Source organism: Epinephelus moara, chromosome 11, assembly GCF_006386435.1.
Source record: "Epinephelus moara isolate mb chromosome 11, YSFRI_EMoa_1.0, whole genome shotgun sequence".
NCBI lineage: Eukaryota > Metazoa > Chordata > Actinopteri > Perciformes > Serranidae > Epinephelus > Epinephelus moara.
In genome coordinates, this window is record NC_065516.1 from 12,530,042 (window position 1) to 12,553,202 (window position 23,161).

At 40.0% G+C, this 23,161-nt stretch overlaps 1 protein-coding gene across 2 annotated transcripts in view; it reads left to right on the forward strand.

The window, feature by feature from the left end:
- gpr158a (G protein-coupled receptor 158a) overlaps window positions 1–23,161 on the forward strand; it is a 100,344-nt gene that overhangs the window by 22,097 nt on the left and 55,086 nt on the right. The window lies entirely within an intron of this gene.

The window sequence follows — 23,161 nt, forward strand, 5'->3', positions numbered from 1 at the left end:
GGAAAAGCACTAAATCTGTACATCTTGTGGTAAATCCTCTTTAATGATACTTTTACAACCTACTTCCACTTAACTGAACACTATATGCTGCGGTTTAAAAGTATGCACGTAAAAATGTCTTTTTTAATATCTTCTTTTAGATAAGAAATGTGTATAAGGGGATTAGTTTGACTTGTCTCCAAAGCAGATCAGTGTTCTGCAAAATGTGACAGTAGCAGTAAAATCTCTTGCTTGCTTTTTGTGTTTCCATCAAACATATATTAAGTGCACTGTACAATAGTTACAGCTGTTACTGTGCAACGAATCACACAACATTTATTTTTATAAATGTATCCCTTGATGTGTCAAGGTTGCAGTGAGAAAATGTGTTTTGGTCACACCTGAAGCTTTGCTTAACACCCCTTCCCATATCAAGGTTGTGTAGTGTGAAGTATGATGTGTCTGTGTGTTGAAACTGAATGCACAGCTTTGCATGAAACTATGTTGGCGGATGGGCCCAATACTTCATTTGTAGTTTTACCTCTCATCCAGATGACCAATATTTGTTTTAGACAACTAACAGTGAAACAGTATGTCTCCAAATCATAAGGGTCGTTTTACATGGTCAATAAATATATTTAAATTAAAATTTAAGTGATGATAGAGAAGGAGACGTGCTCAGCCTCAGCAGAGAAGAAACTAGCCCTGGCCATTTTAATACTGATGAAAAATAGCCTGTCTCAAGGCCTTGGAACATGTGGGCAGAGCTCTTGGACAAGATAATAAAACTCACAGCTCTCTGCTATTTTTAAGAGGATGTCAAAATCCACTTCCTCCATTTTGAATAGAAGAGCTGTTGTTCATTTGTATTTTTCTAGCTAAAATAGATAGCAACCAATTAGCAATGTACACAACTTGCAAGTCAAAATATTTCTGCTTTTATGTAGCTGTATGACTTAAACCTGCACAGTATCTAATTGTTTGGCATCTTGGAGGCAGCTGAAACATGTCATCACCTTTTAAGTTAATATGTCATACTTAATAGCAAACAGTCGCTCAGTTACACATCCAGCTGTTCCAGAGCAACACTATTGTTCATTGGGAGTTGTGTTTGTGCCTGTTTGATGATTGTAAGTCCAATATTCTCTCTCTTGTAGTTCTGTTTTTGGTCTCCACCAACCCCTGAGAGAAATATCTGGCTCTTTAGCTGCTGAATGCTCTGCTATGTTCACCAGCTATTTGCTCACTTAGTTTAATTGCTGTTTGATGTTGGGCAGGTGTGGTGTACAGTGGGTGGTGCTTTTTAGTTGCATATAGCTGGAAATGACACAATGAAAGTTTTAAATGACTGTATGACTGTAAAACCACAAAGTTAGCTTGATAGATGCTAAATGCTTTGAAGCTGAGGGAACTGGGACTGCCCTTTTTTCCAATGGCCCAAAATTCTTTGGCCACTTTTACCAGAAAAATGTTGCATTGTACCAAAAGCCCATTTCTCCGACAGCCCATTATCCCAAAAACCAACACTCATAGCTCAGAAGTCCCATCTTTCCAAAAAATACACTTTGTCTGTAGTTAGACAACCCATTCACAAATAAAAATGTTCGCATCATATGTTTCTGCAGGCCACAGAAAAGCTACATTCGTCAGTAACACTGGGGTGAACGTGTGGTTAGGTTTAGACTCAAAAACCACTTGGTTATGGTTAGGGAAAGACTGTGTTTTGGCTTTAAAAAAAAAACCTATTTGGTGGCACAAAAGTCACTGAAAAAGCAGGGATGGGTTGGTGAAAAAGACCTGGGTTTGGTTGCTCAAATGCCGCATGGAAACGCCACAGAGGGTCGGTTTAAAGACTCAAATGTGCTGGGAAACTGAAATTAACTGCAAGGAGTGTGTATCTTCAGAGAAACGGGACTTAGGAGCAATGGGCATTTGTTTTTGAGATAATTGGCTGTCACAGAAATGGGCTTTCGGTCCAATGGGAGATTTTTCGGACTCATGGGGCTTCAGAATTTTGGACCGTCAGAACAATGGCATGGCACCAATGGAACCTGCAGAGTTGGAGTTCCACTGGTAATATAAAACTATTGATTATAGCTGTTTTTACACCAATGTATTCACTGTAATCAGTGCATACAAGAGATTACTGCTGGCTAGCTAGCAGCTAGTCTTCCAGTCGATGCTTCTTACCTGTCTTTTCAGTCTCATCATTAAGAGCGATAGATTTTGAAGAGGTGCTGTAGATCAGAGTCAGACTGCTTCATAATGCATGTGATGTAATGGATTGCAGTGAGCCTCTTTGAATAATTAATCACTCTCTTTGTCTGAGTACTTCCACCTTTCCGTGGACAGTCAATGCCAGAGACATTTGACATAGTGTGTGTGCTTACGTGCGTGTGTGTGTGTGTGTGTGTGTGTGTGTGTGTGTGTGTGTGTGTAGGGAGGCTACAAGGAGAGAAGTACATTGTTACTGGTATAGATTTTAGCTGGGTTTGCAAAATAATGATCTCTGTGTGCTTACAGTGCAGGAGTGTGTTAGTTTTCTTGCTTACAGCTGAATGATGAAAGCTGCTGTGTTCATGGCATGTTGCAGGGTGTGACTTTTATCATCTTAATCATACAAGAATGCTCATTATCTGCATATCAGCTCGATTACCAACATAGATACGGACAGGTATAGAGGTGCTAGGAATACATACACATGGAGGTAAATCCTGTAGAAAAATGTCACAGTACCAGAAGTTTAGTGTTCAATACCAATATCAGTGAAATTGCAAATTTCTTGACGCCCACTTCAAAACCATGGTAAAAAAAACAAAACAATGAATACCATATACTTAAACGTATTGTATTAAATTATATAAATTCGATTCGGCTTAAATGCAAATACTTGTCTGTGTGGGTTCCTGAAATTTTGTGAGCGAGGGAACATATATTAACATATAGCCTACAGTAAATTAATATTTTCCTCCTTCACTGTTGCAGTGTTGTTGTTGTTCAGCACTTGTACAGTAAGATGTGACAGTTGGTCCCCCCCATTAATGTGATTGACAACTGGATAAAGAGTGACAGTGATGAGCACGGTGTTTTACCGAAACTCTCAGCGACAAGAAAAAGCACTTTGTCACACTGCTGCCGTTGCTGCTCCCATTACAAAGAATTATCAAAATACGCTGGCCTTCGGAAAATTGCTCTTTCAAACGAGTCAAGGTCAGCTGTTGCTGTAGCCCTAGCTGCCGCTGCAGCTTTTTGCCATATTCCACGGGTTGTTGTCCTTCTTCCATGCTGGTGGGCATTCTTCTTCTTTCTTTGGCATTTAACAGCAGATTAGCACTCGTGTAGGCATATTTACTGCCCTGTCAAGTCTAGAAGAATTGCATCCAAGGTGCCTACAGTAGTAGAAAGAACGAGTACCATCATGTTTTCAGAATTTTGGCATCGACTTGGTCCCGAAGTATAAGTTCTTGCAACATTCCCAAGGTAAATTTCACAAGAACAACAATGATTTTACCACCTCACTATATCTTGTGAATGTGTTTTGCAGAGTTTGTATCGTAATTCATAAATTAAGCAAGATCTCCCTTCACACACTAGCAGTCTTGTAGGAATTGCAGCAAGCCATCTCCGCATCCATTACAGCTAACTACCTACCATCCCGGTCTTAAAGTGCACGACCATGTAAATCGGAGGTGACGTGGGAGGCTGATGTCTCTCCAGCTATGAATAGAAAGCTCGACTGGAGTGTAATCAAGTCTTGTTGGGCTGTGTGTGTGTGTGTGTGTGTGTGTGTGTGTGTGTGTGTGTGGTAATGTGATAAAAACAGCTTTGGGAGGGATGCCCCGTATTTGCAAACAGGGATTCATTTTGTGTTATTGCTGTATTTTTTTTTTCATGCAGGTATTCCCTCCACACGTACAGTGATTTGTTATTTAATGGGTTTCTTTGGGGCCATTTGAATAAAAAAGACAATCACTTCGGGCTGCTACAGATCCACGTTAGGACTATTTTCTTTGTTTTATTGGAGACAAAGCCGTCGATTCAGTTGGCGTTGGCGCCGTTTATTTACTAAAGTGTTTCATTGACATAGTCACATTTCCATTCCACCCTCAGATGCTCTTTATAACAGCATTTGAAGCAACACTGCACTTACACACTTACACATTCTGTTTTGCATGCACGTCTATGAATTCCTTTCATCACACATCCACTGTTGTTCTACTGCTTCTTAGCAGCATTTTAAGTGCCACCATTCCAGCGATTGAATTTGACAAAATGCAGTCGTTCCAGCCAGCCAGCCGGCTCCCTGGCCTCCCCTCACATCCTGCCTCTCAAGCTGCTGTTTGCCCAGCCAAGCATGCAGGCAGCCCAAACTCAGATGGAGGCAGATGCTATGGATGACTGATTCAGCAGGCAAGCAGAGGAAGGCAAAACAAAGTGAGGCTCGGACTGTTGACAAGAAAAATACAACAACCCAACAGTGTCAGAAACCTATGGTTATTTGATGGGCGTGCTATTTTAAAATCCAACAATTGTTAACAGTTCTCCTCGAGTCTTTCCTCACTGGTCATTTTCACAAAACCCTTTCTTTTTCTCAGTGGAGCTGCAGTTGAGCTTTGCTATAGAAATAGCCCACCCAAACTCTTGTTTTAAATCATATATATATGATGAGCATAATCTTTTGATGTATGGTCTAATGTAACATATATGTTACATTAGACCATACATCAAAAGATTATGCTAGTGTCCAGAGAGAACTATTGCTATGATTTGGTGCTGTATAAATAAAAGTGACCTGCCTTTTTAAGAAAAAGAAGTTTTCGGGCTGAAAGCTGGGGCAGGCAGTTTAATTTTGGCATCACTGGGCAAAAATCCCATAATATCATTTGAGCATATTGTAATTCAAATGATCTGAGAGAAACTGGACTGCTTGGCTCTGTTTCCAGGCTCCCGATCTTTTCCTTAAGGGACTTAAGGGACGTTTTTTCTATGACTGAGTAGATTGATGACCCGTGACTAAGTGACATATTACATGTTATATTTAATGCATAACAATAACATTATAGAATACCTAATAAACCGCATAATTAACACACAGTGAACACAATAACTGCAGGAAGTTTGTGTAAAATTACCTATTATTATGAATTTTGAGCAGCTTGTTTCTTGTGAATATTGTTTATAGGATTTTCTCTTTTTTAGTTTATTTAACAATGAATTTCTCAAAAAGAAGCCTTTTAAGTATGTATGATTGTTGAAAAGAGTGTGATAGGTAACCCTTTACTGAAATGAGAGACATTGATGACACTATTTAAGTTTAATAAACAAAAACTATATTAAAAAAATAGTTGCTTTGAGTGAAATCCTTGAAAATGAAAAAAATAATGCTTGAAAAATTACTTGAAAGTCCTTAAATTCATTTAATAATGTCTTTATGGACCCTGTTTTTGGTTATATTTGAGATTCTTGCAAATGCCTCTAGGAGCACTATAAAGAAACAGAGAAGCATGATTTTTTTCACAGAATATCTGCCACATGTAGTATTGTAAGAATATAGAAAATAACTTTTGTCATATTTGCTAAAAATGGTTATCTACTGCAGCTTTAATCATGTATAAATATGACTTGATAAAAAGCTGCCGTGTGCCGTTGCTGACTTAACTTAATAGGAGGAAAAAACAGTACACAATTCCCATGTTGTTGTAGATAAGCTTTGCAAGCTTTTGCAAACAGGCACTACATATATCACCATCATATTACGAGAACTTGCAACAGAGAAAATCAGCCAGAATACGCCAACGCTGCTGTCAAGGACAATATAATACACAGCAATCAATTTTATTGTAAACTCTGACTGCAGACCAGTCGCTGCATGTATTAAGCCAAGAGCAAACATTGTATTTTCTTTGATTAACTACACAGTACAGCTCTGATTTATGCCAATCATGGTGAAGCTAGATGAATCATTACATAACCAAGCATGGTGCCCAAAGATTATCAACTACAATTTCGACTTAATTTCCTGTTGAAAAGGTGTATACATGCTGTTTGAGGCTGACGTTTTCCTGTCTTTCTTCCTACCTCTCATCTCTCACTAATGGCACTTCCATTAGTGTGTTTCACTGTTCTTCAAAAGTCTAGGACTTTGCCGCCCTGGGGGCACCTTTCATACGAGAACGCGGCTGTGGATGATGATGAATGTTTCAATCAATTAGCTTATTGCTCAGAACAAGTGGTGGGGCCCTGGGGGACTGTAGGCTGTGAAAGGCAGTGACACATAACCTGAATGATTACTCCAGCCGGCACGACAAGGACTCCTGACTCTGCGCTGTTTCCTGTTGAGGGCTGCTGAGTGAGAGGAGTGAGGGCCACTGGTTAGAAATGAACATTTATAAATTGAGAATGAGATGAAAGCATCAGACTTTGATCAGACATACAGGAAAGAGTGCTTTTTATTCTTATCTTGATTGTTTGCAGAGGTGAAAGTGTTGTGTAGTGTCATAATACCTTTTGGGTTTTAAATCTAAAAATGTAGTGCATAGATTTTGTTTAAAATCAGTGACAGCATTGCATCATCTGGCTTGTACCTGTTTTCAGCCATGGAACCTTGACTTTTCCTTTGGCACCACCATTAGGTTGACACTTGCACTTTGCACTGAATATTTGGCACACGCATTCATTAACCCTCTAAGTTTAATTAGAATACTTTGGTGATTATCTGACTTCTACCTAGAGACATCAGTTTATAAAATATATGATGGTCCAGTCCTACTTATGCTGATGACATTCCCTTCAGTCTCAGCTGTACTGTTTGTGCTATTAAGCAAATGTTAGCATTGTTCACGGTGAGGGTGAACATAATACACACCTGACAAGCATCTGCATGTTAAGGGCCTTATCAGACATAGCGCATTTTGCAGCCTGCGTCTTTTTTTTTGTTGTTGTTGCGAGGCAACCACCAAATCAATTCTGCTTAGCCTAACCACTATTTTGCTTCGAAGTAAACTCACAGATCTGAACCTTAAAATCTGCTTTAAAAATTGAGAGGCTGCACTTTCCCTGGCTCTGAGGGTGAGAAGATGTTTCCAAATAGTACGTTGGACACAGGGAAACTGAGACAGAGATCTGTGTGGGTACATGAGACCCTTAGAGAGAGGTGAAATCACAGGGAGTACCACCAGCTGGTCCACAAGCTTTGCTTGGATGATGGGCGGTTCAAGGGTTATTTAAGGAAGAGATGGGGAAAGCTTGACAATCTGCTGTCAGTTGTAGAGCCGATTTGTGGTTGGTCAAAGTAGTTAAAGGGGTGCAGTTCTTTAAGATATGTCTGGCAGCTTGTCCTGGACAACGTTGAAAGTGAACAAACTTTAGCTTAACACAAACCATGTCGCTACCACTTGTTGTCATCGCCACCACAGAAGGCCTGCCTCTCTATTCATTTGACTGGAAAATGGGAAAAATGCCAATGACAATGGGTGTCTTTTTGCTTTAACTTTAAATTTTTTCAACTTAAGGTGTTCGGGGCCCTACTCCAAAAATGCAAGGCATATAGAGCAGAAAAATGTGAGGCTCTCAGCAGCACAAAAGCAAAGAGCCAAACGCTTAACTCTCATTGAAAACAACAACAAAAAGCTGCCCAAGGTTGCTAAAACTCTGTCTGATCGGGGCCTTACATGTCCGTTTCAGTATGTTAGCATTAGAATTTAGCCTAATTTAACAACACAGAGCTACTAGCATGATAGTCAACTCTTGTTTGTGAGTTAACCATGTTTCTAGCCATTTTAGATGAGCTGGAACCATGTTCATGTTGTGACTGTACTTTCAGAAACCTAACAGTAACTTTTAGTCCCCTTTGTCATTTTTGTCTTTGGTTTCTTCTTTTTCCAGTCAACGTATTCCCACCAGTTGGATGTGACATTAAAGTACAAATTCACTTGCATAAAATTTCACTCATTCCTGCACTAAAACTAATAACCCATATTGCTGTAAATGACTGACTGTCACACACTATTCACATACACATCCTTCCCCAAACACACCCACAACAGGAGCCACGTGGCAGGGGACATGTGATGGTCCTTGTGTTTTATACACTCAACAGCATGTGTGGTTTATTTTGGCCTTGCCTTGGTGCTCTTTCTGTTGTTGAAAAGCCAAAGTGGATATTCCAGCTCCGTCTGTTGAATCACTGCTACATCTTGACCTTGGTTCACAAGGTTGTCCTGGCCCAGCCGGCTATCATCTCAATCACACGCTGATTTCTCCGCTGTGTACCTTGTGCTGCTGAATTAATAACGCCATCAGTGTTAAACAACTGCTGCTACCCTCCTGCTCTGTCTGCTCTCACCTTCTGTCTCTCTGTCTTATTTTTGCAAACAGAAAAGTGCACACAACACACACTTGTTGTCCTCACTTGTAAGGACATTATTTTGACTTACATTCATTCTCTGATGGCTTACCTTTGTCCCAAACACAACCACTGTATCACCAATCCTAAATAAACACTTATCCTATCCTAAGAGCGATTTAAACCTTGTTGAAATAAAACAGTAGTTGAGTTGTGATAGTTGGATTAAAAATAAATGGCATTAACCCCAGTGGTGCCCAGCCATTCATGTTACACATTGTTCCTGTGATTTACATCCCATTGTCTTTTGTGCTGCAATCTTTACTTACAGCTGTAAAGGCCATGTATTTTACTGGCAGCTATTATAACAAGGCCTTTATCAGCAAAGGATGGCAACAGCTACAGAAGAACAAACATTTCCCAGGATCCTGGCACAAGAGTGTCATGTACACAAATGAATTATGAATGAATTACTTAAGTGCACAAGAGCCTTTTTTTTGTTTCAGTTGGTTTACTCTCTCAGCCTGAGAAGGACATGTGGCAGGTTGAATTGATGGGATTCATTTGAAAACACTTTGAAAACTGATTGCCAACTGAAATTCATTAATCAGTGTGTGTCAGTGAAAAAGATTGATTTGGCTATCAGAATTGTTGCTTCATTTGCATGCAAAGGTTTTAGGCCTCATTCAGTCCCATAATGACTTTTCTTTTGTGTCAGCAATCATTTTCTTCAAGAAAATCCAAATGGCAGCTGTACTGTAAATGAAACTGTCAGGCTTAGTAAGTATTTCATTGCTAAAATGAAAGCTGTGTGCAACATAAAAAACAAAACCAATGACATATACAATTAAATTGTTGTTTTATATGAATTTTATTTCTATAATCCCATTTAAAGCTAGTAATGTATCTCTGAGACAGTGTTACTTTTGAGAATTCCACTCCAGGTTACCAAACACATGCCCTAAAATGTAATTTAATGCATTTTTCTATTTCTAATTTTCTATTTAATCACTTAAATTAAGTGAAATATTCTAAATACTTTGGATTATTTTTGGAATACTTCAAAATCGTCTCGCTGAGCTCATCTGCCTGGGTCTTTTATTTCCATGCCAAAAACACATGACAGAGCATCCTGGCTGTGCATCTCAGCTGCCAGTGTCGTACAGCAGGTGCACTGCACACACTTTAAAAAAATCTCTTTATGGGAAATGCATGCCTCATATGAACTTTACACCATGTGGTAACGACAAGCGAGTAGTGCTCTCTCTGAAAACATTTTTATTTATAGTGGAATATTTACTGGAAATAACATACAATACAGCCAAGAGGAAGTAGGTTGTTTTAAGCGATGGTTGTTTACCAGAAACTTTCAGCTCCCCGGTGATCTCCCTCCAGCCAGCTGAAACCTAATTTAGGTTTTTGTACTTAAATGAGAAGATGCAGCAGAGATAATTCCTCATTTCAACTTCATGAATCTGCCTCCCCTTGTCTATGGTGGCACTATCATAGCGGGCAACATGAATAAAGAGAAACAGGGCATCCCACCAAAGTCAAGCTTAAAACTGCAGCGCTGCGTTGCTTGTGACCAGTTGGAACATTCCAGTGGAAAACAATTCAATCAAACTGATGCTCGCTTGTGTCCCATTCAGTTAAGACACGCAAAAGGTTTAAATTAAACAAAAACAGATATAGCAATCTATTTAAGTAATCCTCTTTTAAAGACACTAACTGTGTTCATAATACCACACCTTAACTCAACAGAATACAGTTACTCATATTTTGTATTTTGAATACGTAAAGCCATTTCTCAAATTCCGTTACTTCCCAACCTAGCTCAGAGCACGATATAAAATCTATTTTAAATGTCCTTTTGTGTGTGTGTGTGTGTAATAGAACTTTTCTACTGTTTCATAAAAATTACAAACTTTCTATGATACGATGATTTCTGGCTTGACAATTGTTATGATGTCTATATCAGTATGGTATTTTTGCTTACAAAAATGCAAACTTTCATTCCTGGTTAATAATGATGAAAACCAGGAATTTATTGTTTTTAAAGCACAAATTTTAAATGGTCATGGTTTGGTCATGTTTTCTTGAAGTCATAGACAAAGTCATAAGGTAGCACATAGTTTTATGTTGCGTATATCTCATTCTTCTGGTAGTCGAGTGTTCATTTGACATCCTGTAAATTCCCCAAACCCCTTTGTAAATGTGATGCACATTAGGTGAGTCGCAGTATCTGCTTGTTTCTCTGACAGCTTCCCCGTCCAAGTATTCCCTCTACACTCATTGAACAAAAACGCTTACCCCTTCATCTGCAGACCCAGCCGCGTATCGTAAGATAAAAACAGCCTTTTAGCAACTTGGGAATCTCCCTGCTATGAGAGACACGGGATCGTAGTGGGGCAGGGATTCCCTCAGGGGACCTGTATCAAGGGTAGTTTCACATCAGGCCACAGCCCTTTCAACCTGCTGATCTCGTTTCAGCAATTTGGGTGGAGAAAAAGGACACGAAGCATCCTAATTAACTACATTCCTTGGTATGTTGCCTATTAGAGTATGTTCAGGAGTCTATAAATAGGGTAATTGCTAATTATCTACAGTGATCTCACCAAAGCTGTGATTATGCTTCAGAGTTGATAAGGGGGCTTGACAGGAAGGAAATAGAATACTGCTGCGTGCCAGCAGATATAAATCCACCCTTCAATTTGAGCAAATCCTTTTGTGCTGGGTGAATTATGCCGCATTGTATTAAAGTAGGGAGACCAAGACATTAAGTTGTACTCAAGACCAGAAAAGAAAAAAGGCAGTGAATGTTAGTTTCCTTCCACTGTAGCAAGCACTTTAAGAAGTTTAAGGATGGAGATAGATCCACAACTTGGCAGATGGATGGAGTGTTACATCTTGGAAATGTTTTTTAAAAGTTTTCAGTGCTGGAGAAAGAAAAGAAACCTTTTTTCAAAATGTTTTTATAGCTGCAAAAAAATGAAACATCCAATGGCATGTCCTGCCAACACAGTCTGGGTCAGACAACTTGAGTATACTTTGAAAATTTTTGTAACATTGCCTACGTTTCATCATTCAGTATCCATAAAAGTTTAGAGGATTCAGTTTGTAATTGCTCTATCTTGTCATCTAAGGACATTTTTGTGTAACTAATAAATGAAACCACTGATACACAGCCTTTACATTGAAAGAAAAATGCTCTGTGTAAAGCGGTCCTATCTCCTGAGGGGTATTAGAGATGAAAACATCAAGGTTGAGGGCCGTTGGCTATAACGTAGTGGGACGAGAGATCACAGGACACTTCTGGTTTTAAAACTCTGGCCCCCGGCCCTCAGCAGTACAGCCCTTCCTGAACCACTGTCCCTCTAATTGGCTCTGCGGATAATGCTGGAACTCTGAATTTACATGGAAACACTTTGAAGACTTGAGTACAGTCGCCCCCGGGCGCAGTCTTACATTCGTTGTGCCCAGCCTCAGCAGCACACCGTAAACCAAGGCAGAAAGCAAACACTCCGTCCAGGGGGGATTGGAAAAGAGTGGAATGTAGAGGTAACATTTGTCTAGGGACCCATGAGATTGGATGTGAAATGAGTACAGCCATATGCTCACAGAGGATAGAAATAGACTGAGAAAGAATAAGGGATACAGACAAAAAGATTGACAGTACCTTGATTTACATATACAGAAGTAACCCAAATGATGACTACACTTGGGTTAAGGTTTGATTAAGATGTTTACATAACCCAAACCCTGCAGTGAGCCTTAGTGTTGCCACAAAAAGGTGACTCAGATATACACAGATATAAAATCCAACAAATCAAACATATATTCCACATGAAGTTTTGGACCATCTGTCCATCACTTATGTGGGTCCACGCAAGGCTGAGCAATAGAACCCAGACCTCCTTCTCCACTGCTACATCCTACATCCATTCCTATACCAGTAGGGATATATAATTCCTCCATTGTGTTCTGGGTCTGCCACACGGTCTCCTCCCAATTGGACCTGCGGAGGAATACCTCCACAGGGAGGCATCAAGGAGGATCGGATGCCCAAGATGTCTCAGCTGGTTCCTTTCAACATGAAAGAGCAGGGGTTTTAGTCCGAGCTTCTTGCTGATATCGAAGCTGCTCACTGTGTGCCTAAATGGTAATTCCAGACACCAAAGCAAGCTCTTTTTCGACTGCTTGTAATTGAAGTGAATTAGTTTCAATCGCTACCCAGATCTCATGAACACAAGCTACTGGCTCGCTAGTAACTTGCTAATGTAAGCTATATAATATAGGGACACAAGCAGTTGCATTTTACAAGGTCAGCAAACTGTTTCTGTGTCTGGGTTTTTTTCATCTGTAGTGCTAAATCACAAATGGGTTGTCGTTATTATTATCTGTTATGCACAACCATTTTGCATTGCAGAAGTTAATATTTATGACCTTACCAAGGCTAAGAGCAAGTACCCTACCCATGGATGTATAAAGAGAACTGGATACAGCGCTTGGGGTTGGGCCCATTTCTTTCTTTGACTTTTGATTAGTGGTACTTAAAGCCAAAAAAGTTTGACTTCCCCTGTGTAAAAAGACCCAGATCTTCAACATTATTGGGCCCTTTGAGCAAGCAGACAAGAGTCTTCTGCTGGCCGAGTTTGCTACTTCCAGTTTAGCTCTTCACTAAGAGTGCGGCTCATTTATAATATAGAATTGTTATCAAACTGAATTAATCAAATCCCGATGGTGAAACGAGTCAATTTGTGGGTGCTGATTCTCAAAAAAATGTGTCCATTGATTTACAGGAGTCTCTTTGACAATGTTAGTCTACTGTGGGCGGCAGTAGCTCAGTCCATAGGGACTTGGGCTGGGAACCGGAGGGTCGCCTGTATATTCATATTCTGTAGTATGATTTTTAAATTGTGGTTACTTAAAACTTAAAAAATTAGGCTTCCTTGAATCCCTGTCAAGCTACACATTAGGATGACAGGGATTTCACATAAAGGAGACTTGCTACTGTTGCAGTTACTGTATATGAGGGGAGATTAAGTGTTGGGTGAGTGGACGATAGCTTCCGACTTCCCTGTTCCTCATCACCCATGACACTATTTGTGCCTGTCATCCCTGGAGGCTGCTTTGAGGATGTCAGAAAACGTTGTGCGCGCCTGATCCCTCAGTACTCACTGTTCTTGTTTTCTGTGCTCATGTGCACGAGTGTGTGTACATGTCTATTTGCAGGACTGTCCGTTACAAGTTGCAACAGTCAACATTACTGTGCATTTTACTGTGTGAACGTGGAATGAATATGTGCCTGCCTGGTTCACTGTGACACTTACATAAGCTGTGAATGTGATTATGACAGCAATATCCCAGTGGTGTCTGTTGTGTGTTTACTAGTCCCAGCCTGATGGCGGTGTTAAGCTCCCTCTAGGCCAGAGTGTTTATCTTACTGGTGTTTAGGCTTTAGTCTTTGGACTTCACCCAAAGCGAGGTCCCGCTGTCCGGGCAGCTCTGCTCCGGCTAACTCTGCTAGTTGACCTCATTTAAAGGCCTGGCTGGCTGTCTAGCTGTCCCTCTGAGCACAGAGCCACAGCCATCCAGCTCTCTGCAGTGTCTCTTTGTGTGTCTGAGTTAGAGTAATGCACAGGCCTGAAATTGTGGTCTAAGCCAGACCAAGCTCCAATTTATTTAGAATCAACCCGGCCTGAAGCAAAGATACTGACGTCAAAATTCTTTATTCTCTCTCTGCTTTCCTTTCTGTCTCGTTTGCTCTCTCTCATATGCATCTGCTTTCAGGGTTGGGAGGTAACAGAATAGGAATAACTGTGTTCTCTAACAGTTACAGTTATAATCGGTGGTATATTTTTTAATATAATAACTGTCTTTAACAATAGATTACTTGAAGGGATTACTGCATTTTTTGTTTTGTTTTATTTGCTCTAACACAGTGTCCTTGCTGAGCCTGATGCAAGCGAGCATCAGTTCAATTGAATTGTTTTCTGTTTGAATGTCTTACCTGGCCGCTAGTGACAAAGCACTGCCATTTTCAGCTAAACTTTTTTTTCTCTTTATACCTGCTCAGTTTGAAAGCATTGCAATGGACGAAGGACAGCAGATTCATGGAGCTAAAATGAGAAATTATCTGTATGATACCTTCTCATTTAACAGCAAAAACCTAAATAAGGTGGCAGCAGGCTGGAGGGAGATCACAGAGGAGCTGAAAGTTTCTGGAAAATGACCATCACTAATAACAACCTACTTGCTATTGGCTTTATTGTCATTTCCAGTAATGTGTGTTTTCTGTTTGAAAAGTACAGGAGATAGAAAGTACTCGCCCATCTTTTAAGTGGGTACGTCTCCAGTTGACCGCAGAGCTAATAGGTATAGCTTCATGGTTTGTTAACATAAAATACAGAAGTGCATATTTCATAGAGTCAATGTAGACAGAGAGTGATGCTGGCTTGCTGTTGGGACACAGTGTAAAATTTATTCAAGGCACGCATTTCCCAGAAACAGAGGGTGTGTGCAGTGCACTTGCCACAGGACAATAAGTATTTAGAATATGTCACTAGGTTTGAGTAACCTAATGGAAATACATTTCAAAGCACATTTTAGAACATGTATTTACGTATCTGTAGTGGAATACACATTAAAAGTAACCCTCCCAACACTGTCTATTTTATACTGTATGTTATTTTTTATTGACCTGTCATTCTTTTTCTCCTGAAAATTCTACTACTGCTGTTATATTTTACTCTCTACAAACAAAAGCTATTGCGTGTCTATTCAGCCTGAAAACAGGGATCCTACTTGGATCCTTGTTGGTCTTCCTTAGATTTCTCCAGTTTGTTCCCTGATAAAACGTATCATTTAACAGTTAATGATTAATGGTGATATTTATATTTTTGGTTAAAACCTTGCCTTAATCAAGCCTCTTGGTTCCCATCTCATTACATTGCATAACATTTATTTGGCAGAAGCTTTTGTCCAAAGGGATGTCTAAAAAGTGCACCCAAACTCAAAAGAAACAAGAGCTGGATGTCATCAAAAAATTTGAACCCATCCAAACACAGCCAAGTCAAAGGGCTATTTGAGCAATTTTCCTCCCATTAGTTGGAGTAACTTGCAAGAGTCAAGAAAAAAAAGGTCAACACAGGCCAAGATAAAATACAGACCAACAAGCCCAACTTTTAGTCCTCAGAATGGGTCAAACTCCAAAAGCCCTGGAGCCCAGACATCCCTAAATGCAACTTGATAGTGTCTCTTTGTTAGACCCTCCATGCCTGGTTAATGTCTCTCCAAGCCCAAGGCGAGATAACCCTGGTGATTATTTTCTCAGACTTGACAAATCTCCTCCAGAACCACAAAAGATATTAAACTTCCTTGTTTAGAAAAGCAGGTAAAACTTCCTTGTTTTTCATTCATCCTTTAAAACAAACACCGTCTAATTTCCCCAGCGTCTTCATACACATCCTGAGCAACACACCGCACATACATGTAAACACACGCACAGACCCAACTGTACTGCATGAGCAGATTGAATTACCTCCAGGCCAAGTCTTCTCTTTCCAACCTCCTTTCTGTACTTTCTATAGTTCAGTCTGTAATTATTGGATGAGCTTTCCTCAGGGTTTATGTTGCACTCTGTAGGATCATTACAAATATCTACAGAGGCCTATTAGTGGTTGATTAGGCACTGTGCTGGACCAGAAGAGCGTGGGCTTATTTCAAAGAGAGGGAGAGTCCTCAGCAGGCATTAATTAGCCGGCAGAATTGAGCTAGTTCCTGGTTTCCTGGTCAGGTGGAAGACAACTGGCCTCTGCATCAATTAGTGCTACTCTTAGAGTTGGTTTAAATTCCCCTGCTTCATGTTACAGAAAGGTGATGGAGGAGAACGGCTGTGTTTGATGTCAGGAGGAAGAGTATGGAGAGTGTGTACATTGGTATGCAAAGATTTATGCAATATGCAGCAATAGTGAATTTATAATGTGAATTTACTTTAAAAGTTATTGATGTCCTAATTGTCTTGCTAGCACCAGTATTTACACTATATTGTGCTTTAAACAAGACATACTTTGAAAGCTCTTCTGATTTTGCAAAAATATACTTTTTATTTCATCACACATTCAAAACATTTATGGAAAAAACATTATACTTTTTTCTGAGGTAATCAGATTATTATCCGAATTCCGAGATAAGTATTTTTTTACTTATTCACTTTTAACGATCTGAATATATTGTTTCTCCATTAGAGTGAAATACAATACTTTTTATGGAGAAGAATATTTCCTGTCAGTGTGCGCTTCAGAGGTCATGTACTTTGCAGTATCTGGTCATCTTCCAGAATAGGTCAAGGTCAACATACAACTCTGAAAACAGCCTAAAGCCATGAATAAAAAGAGAAAGCCAATAATTGGAATCCAGTATATAGTCATAATTCTCACAACACCACCACTAAACATGCCTGCCCGCTGGTGGGCTTTAAACTTGCAGTGTCAGTAAGGGTCAAACAAATGCCTTCTGGGCAATGTAGTATATACAGCAAAACAGATAATTGATGTATTTTGTATAAACCAGGACATATCTTTTATATCTCATTTGTGATATACAAAACTCACAAAAATATATATAAAAAGGCTATACTTAGGAGATTTCATTGAATTTAATACAACACTCCCCAGTTCACGTCCAGCTGTAAAATATTTTTGCATGTCATCCGCCAAAATATTTTAAAATCTGCTCCCATTTAGCCACAAGAACATGAGTAAGGTTGGACTGATATAAGCGGTGGCCTGTTTCACTGAATCTCAAACGTACAAGCTGCGACTTGCAACACGTGATAATTTCCTCTTGCACTAAATTTGACACGTTTAACTAATGAATGAAACCCAGTACTTGTGACCAACGCATGAGCATGTGAGAGGACTGTAGGACTCTCAAATTTATCTGCAATTTGCAAGTGATAATAATTTGTGAAACGGCTAATGGCATTATTTGCAGTCTTTGTGTAAGTAGTGCTCACAAATCACTGTTGTGAAATGGGCCCATGGCTTGCAGTGGTAGTTACAGTTTATCCCAGAGGTGCTGGATGGTGATATGTGTTTTTTTTAATATTCTTGAATTGTAAAATTTTGAATACTGAGCACTGTCTAACATATCATTAGATATTGCAGGGGTCTTCATCATTTTTCAGGCTAAGGACCCCTTAGTTCAAGAAGAGACTGTGCAGGGACCTCCTTCTAGATATATTGTATAAAATTGAGTTGCACTTTAGATAATTCTCTGGATAGCTGCTCAATCAGCAGCAGTTGCAGCATGGTTAGGTGTGTTAGCCTCACCTTAAATTTTGCTGATGGTAGAGTCTCATGCTCAAAAAGTTACTAAATGATCCACTGTGGCTTACATGAATATCCATACACTTGGAATAATGATACAGCTAATTGGCCAATATGGTTCAATAGTATGTAACTGCTAGCTAACTTGTTCACCTCACTGTTATGAATAAGCACCACACAGTGGTTTTGCACTAGCTAGCTCACATTTTTGGACAAGGATTTATGGGTAACAGTTAGCCTATCATTAATGTTGTGTATTTTCATACATATTTCAATTTTTTTTAATTGAAAGAGAACAACAAACAAACAAAAATCACCTGTCACAGACCCCCTGTTGTAGACCCAGGTGCTATGGTATTAAAAATTCCCTTAATTGGAGTTAAGGGTCCAGCCCAAATCATGAAAAATACTCCCAGACCAAAAGAAAACAATGAGACAGCAGTGTCCACACACTTTTGGCCACATAGTGTACAGCGCTTTTTCCCTGTGCCAGTGCTGAGAAGATGTTCTGGTTTCTGTTTATTGCTTTAATATGAGTTTAATTGATATTAGGTCACTATTAAATTATGAATTGATCACAGTGATGTTACAAGCACCACTGCTAGAAGAAATTGCACACAAGCCAGAGGGCGAGAGAGAAACAGAACAAGAGACCGAGTGTGTGTTCTGTCTTTTTTTGAGTCCTGCGGCCCTTTTGTAAGTGCTCTGTCACAGGCAGACCATGCTTGCCTGACAGCGTGACGCACTCCGATAAAAAGGCTCTCGCTCGCGGTCACACACATGTCACCATGGCAATTAGTGTGTCAGAGTGCATGTGATTGACAGCTGCCACAGCTGGGATGTAAACAACGAGTGGTGCTGTTGAGGGTACCTGGGGCGCCGGAAACACACAATGCAAGCTCTCTTACATGTGACTGTCATAAAGAATGAATGAGGTATTTACTTATCTCTGCATCCACAGGTAGCAGATGACACAGGCGACAGGAATAGAAACACTTTTTAGTTTTCATTTATTTTCTTATCACAGTTAAATTGTAACTCAGTTTTGAAGGGCAATTTTTCTTGCATCCGTGTCAGATTTTATCAGCGACAACTGCACAGATTCTGTAGTCAAACACATTATTTTCAATCATATAGGCTTAATTAATTCTCTGTTAATTTGACGTGATTTCTGCGCTCTTACAGCACAGTCAGTGCCTTCAGCAGAAAGAACAATATGGCTGCCCAAGTTACTTGCTATCAACAGAAACATCATCAAACATAATTAATATCACATGCCATTCACATAAAAGTAGGTCATGGCCTATGTGTGCTCTGTTTAAAATACTGAAACATGTCTTATAATTAGAGGGGATTTACAATAATGTAATCATATATAGACCACAACAGTATTTCAAAAGTGATTTTCTGTACACTGCATTGATTTTAAAAAAGAAGTTTGGTAGCACTATTAAATCAGTTCATTTCTACTTTTTTTGTTGATCAATCTACTGATTATTTTTGCAATTAAATAATTACTGTCACAAAACTGTGAAGAAATAAAAAAAAACAACTTCCCAGGGCTAAAGGTCTGCAACTGTCCTGTTTGACTTGCTGTCCAAAGATATTCCATTTACTATTTCATATTTACTGAGAGAGAAGTGGGTAGTAGTATCAGGAGCGAAAAAGTCTGCCAGGGTGAGTGGGAGGGGAGGCGGACGGGTCCAACAAGCACAGCACCTTGACCCAGGAGCCTGTGAAACTAAGTGAACATTGAATAATTCTGTTATGTCAGTCTTTCGACCAACGTTCAACCAACTTTCCTAATGCTAATCAGGTAGTTTTGTTCTCTACACGTAACCATCAACTCCATGCAAACAGTCTAAAAAATGTCTAAATATGACAACTGAGAGACTTATTAGATCACACTGAACCAGCAAATCTTTGGCATATTTGCTTGCAAAGGGAACATAAATAATTTCCCCTCGAGGATCAATAAAGTATTTCTGATTCTGATTCTGATTCTGATTCTGAAATTATCAAAGTAGTTGCTAAATAATTTAGTTTCAATTGACGAATCAACTTATCTTTTTAGCTCTAAAATTTAGTTTATTTAAAGGCACTATGTGTAACAATTTCAGTTGTTCTTTGAGACAAACAAATTTTGCAGTCAAAAGTGTGTCCTAGCACATGTGTATTTACCTCCATCAGCGTATCTAAGTATGTCCGTAAGCTCCGAAATTCTCATTTCCATATAAATTGCGACTGGTGTCTCATCATGTACGTGCGGCATGTTCAAAATACAGGTACGTACAGGGACATACTTGAGAAATACGGAATCGCCTTTCGCGTTTTCACTTGTCAGTTTCCGGTTTCCGCCTGCAGGTAGTGTGACGAAAAGCAGCAGCAAGCAGGCTAGTCACAAGTGCTGGTGCATTTGAAAAAAGGCAACGTGACTGGCGATTTCAAAAAACGAGGGTCAACATCGGATATCACAGCTAACAGCGGCTAACACCTGTTAGCGACCAGCTCCGCTAACAGCGCCACTAACAGCTGTTAGCGCTGTTAGTGCTGTTAGCGGTGCTGGTCGCTAACAGTCGCTAACAGCTGTTAGCGACGCAGTGTTACGAGGAGAGGGATGAGGTGTGTGAGGTTGAGCCACTTGTCAGTGGTCAAAAGACAAGATGTGATTGGTTTGTTTCGTCCTACGTTGTAAACACAGCCAGCATGGTGAGGAGGGGGTTAGTCAACTCGCGTCGCGTGTGTCTGTGTAGGAGCCTGAATGAATACTCCATGAAGTATCGGATGACATGGTTTCATCAATGTTATCATAGCTTTTTGGTACACAGCAGCTACCATTGTTGCAATACACGTTTGGTTTGAAACAGTGAGGCGCTAGAGTGCGCTATCCGTTTGAATGCAATATACGATCTCAACACTAGATGAGAGAAATTCCTACACGGTGCCCATTTAACTAAAGGACTGAAAGGACCAAGGACTAAAAATTTCTCTTTGGAGTCTTCTCTTAGGCCTCCAAACCCCAAGCAGTTTCAAGGCATTTATTGCTCCTGTCATATTTTACTTACTGTGGCCTTGTTTTTTTACTGCATTATATAAGTCCTGCACCTCTATGGAAACAGCAGCTAGAGGGAGGAAGAACTGAAAGATGTCTTTTGTGCAGTATATCACAACTATAATGCCATTAAACCTAAAAAAATATTGAAGTTGAACTTAAAAAAACAAGCAGAAATTAATTTATACAACATTTTTACCAGTGCCACACAAAAAATGGGATCTCCACATGCACTGTATATTGAACTATTTACATTTTCACAGCCTCTACTCATACTACTCTTGTCTTCCTATCTGTTCTGTGTAAAACCCCATTCACATTCCCAACTTGTCAAATACAGCTGCTTTTTCAATGATTTCTGCTTCGCGCACCAATGCAAAAAGGCAACTTTTGTAGGGATATGATATGTGGTGTATTATACCACCACCAAAGGTGCAGATGGTGTCAGTTTTAAACACTGCCAGTAAGAATGTAATATATGGAGCCTGAACAACCTGGTCTCACGGCAAAGTCGTCGAAATCTGACGCTTGGTCAGACACTAACAAAAAAGCCATCCTTTCACATCAGCATGACACGCAGTTGCTCACCATTATTGTTTAACGGCGCCCAGCAGCTTTAGAGGGTAATGCGACGGGACAACAACAAAAGTAAGGGCGGTGGAAGTCCGGGTACGGCAGACAGGAGGGGTGGTGGATGGGTCCAACAACCACTAACTTTCTCTTGGGAGGCCGGTGTTTACTTTCCGTGAGATTGTAAAGCCAAACCCTGTTCTTTTTCCTAAACCCAACCACATGTACGTATATAGGCAAAATAAAACCATGTGCGCCTGTTGTTGAAGGAAAAAAACATCAATTTGCGGTGTTGTACCAACGTCATGTGTTTATTTTGAAACAGACTGAATGCAAACAGATACAGTTCCTGTTAAAATGAAAGTGTATTTTTAAAGAAGACAATGCATGTAACAGGCAGAATTTGGCATGGCGTTCCAGAACGTCAACAACCAAAGCACCCAGGGTACCTAGCACGTCGTATCTAGGCGTGGAAAGTCCATGACCAAACGTCAGTATGTGACAAGGTTGGAGTGAGAATGTGTTGGCCAGAAAGTCCCTATAGCGCTGGCAGAAGGGGAGGGTTGATGGGTCCAACAAACCCTGGACTTTCACCTTGGAGGCTGGTGTTAATTTCCTGTGTGAATGTTGAGCCAACCATTTGTTTTTGTTTATTTTTAAACCTAACAACGTGCTTTTGTTGCAATTTTGTTGTTGTTGTAAAAAATTGAAGTGTATTTTGAAAAGGTACAATGCCAACGTAAATTGACACACATTTAACCCATCAAAACATTGCTTCATAGTGCCAATAGTGGTAAAAAAATAAAAAAAAATTAAAAAAATACATACATTGGTACCTTTAGATTACTTTTAATTGTCATAAAAAAAATCAACTCATATTTTTATGGGATCAGGCGTTATTTTTAAATTATGATTGTTTAATTTAGAAACAGAAATCATCTCCAATCTTCATTTCATCTTAACCGTACACCTTGACATCATCCCAGGTGTCTCCTTAGCTCCTCTACCCTGTGTGGAGACCTTTACAGATCTGGTCCGAATGCTCCATGTTATGATCGTCGATAACAGTCTGGCTCCTCGCTGGACCGCTAAGATCACATGTGACTAATGGCAAGTAGCTGGGAGGCAGGCTGCACTGTCTGGACCGCTTCCTTCATTCAACATGCTCCACCTCTCCGAGCCCCCGCATCAATCACCGCAGCAGGCAGGAGTGGGATGCACTGCCAGGGCTATTCCTGGTTCCCCCTGTCACACACACGAAAAAATACGCATACACACACACACACACCTGTCTCTGGATGTTTCTTTGAGTGTCTCTGTGAGGTGCGCATATTAACAGTGGCAGGCAGTAGCTGCGGCACGCTCCACCTGTCCTGAGGAGACAACTGTTGGGGAATCAGAGATGAAATCACATTGCACCACAGTGCTCATTTAAAGTTGCACCAGGCAGATCTTTATGAAGGGATACACAAGTCTACGGCCGGTCTATCCTGCAGATACATCCAATTTGCCCGGATAAAATGTACACTGTGATGCACACAGGATTTCTTAAATTAAACTGTTGTAACCCAAACTGTTTCCTAAAGAGTGAATGAGCACGTTACTCAAAGAGAGGCTGAGTTACCAAAGTCAGGTTTGCAGCTACCTGCACTGCAAGTTGAGCTGCTGATGGTGATACACATTCAGAACATCTGGGGCTGATGTTTAAATACGTTAAACGGTTACAATTAAACAGAAGAAACCTTGACATGAGCAAGTATTTTGCTAGAAGTCTAACTACACTGCAGCAAAGCACTGTACACAGGTTTACAATTTTAAGATCAAAAAGACCACGATGTCACGACTGTCACCACTGAAATGAGGAGCCGTGTTCAACACATTACTGTA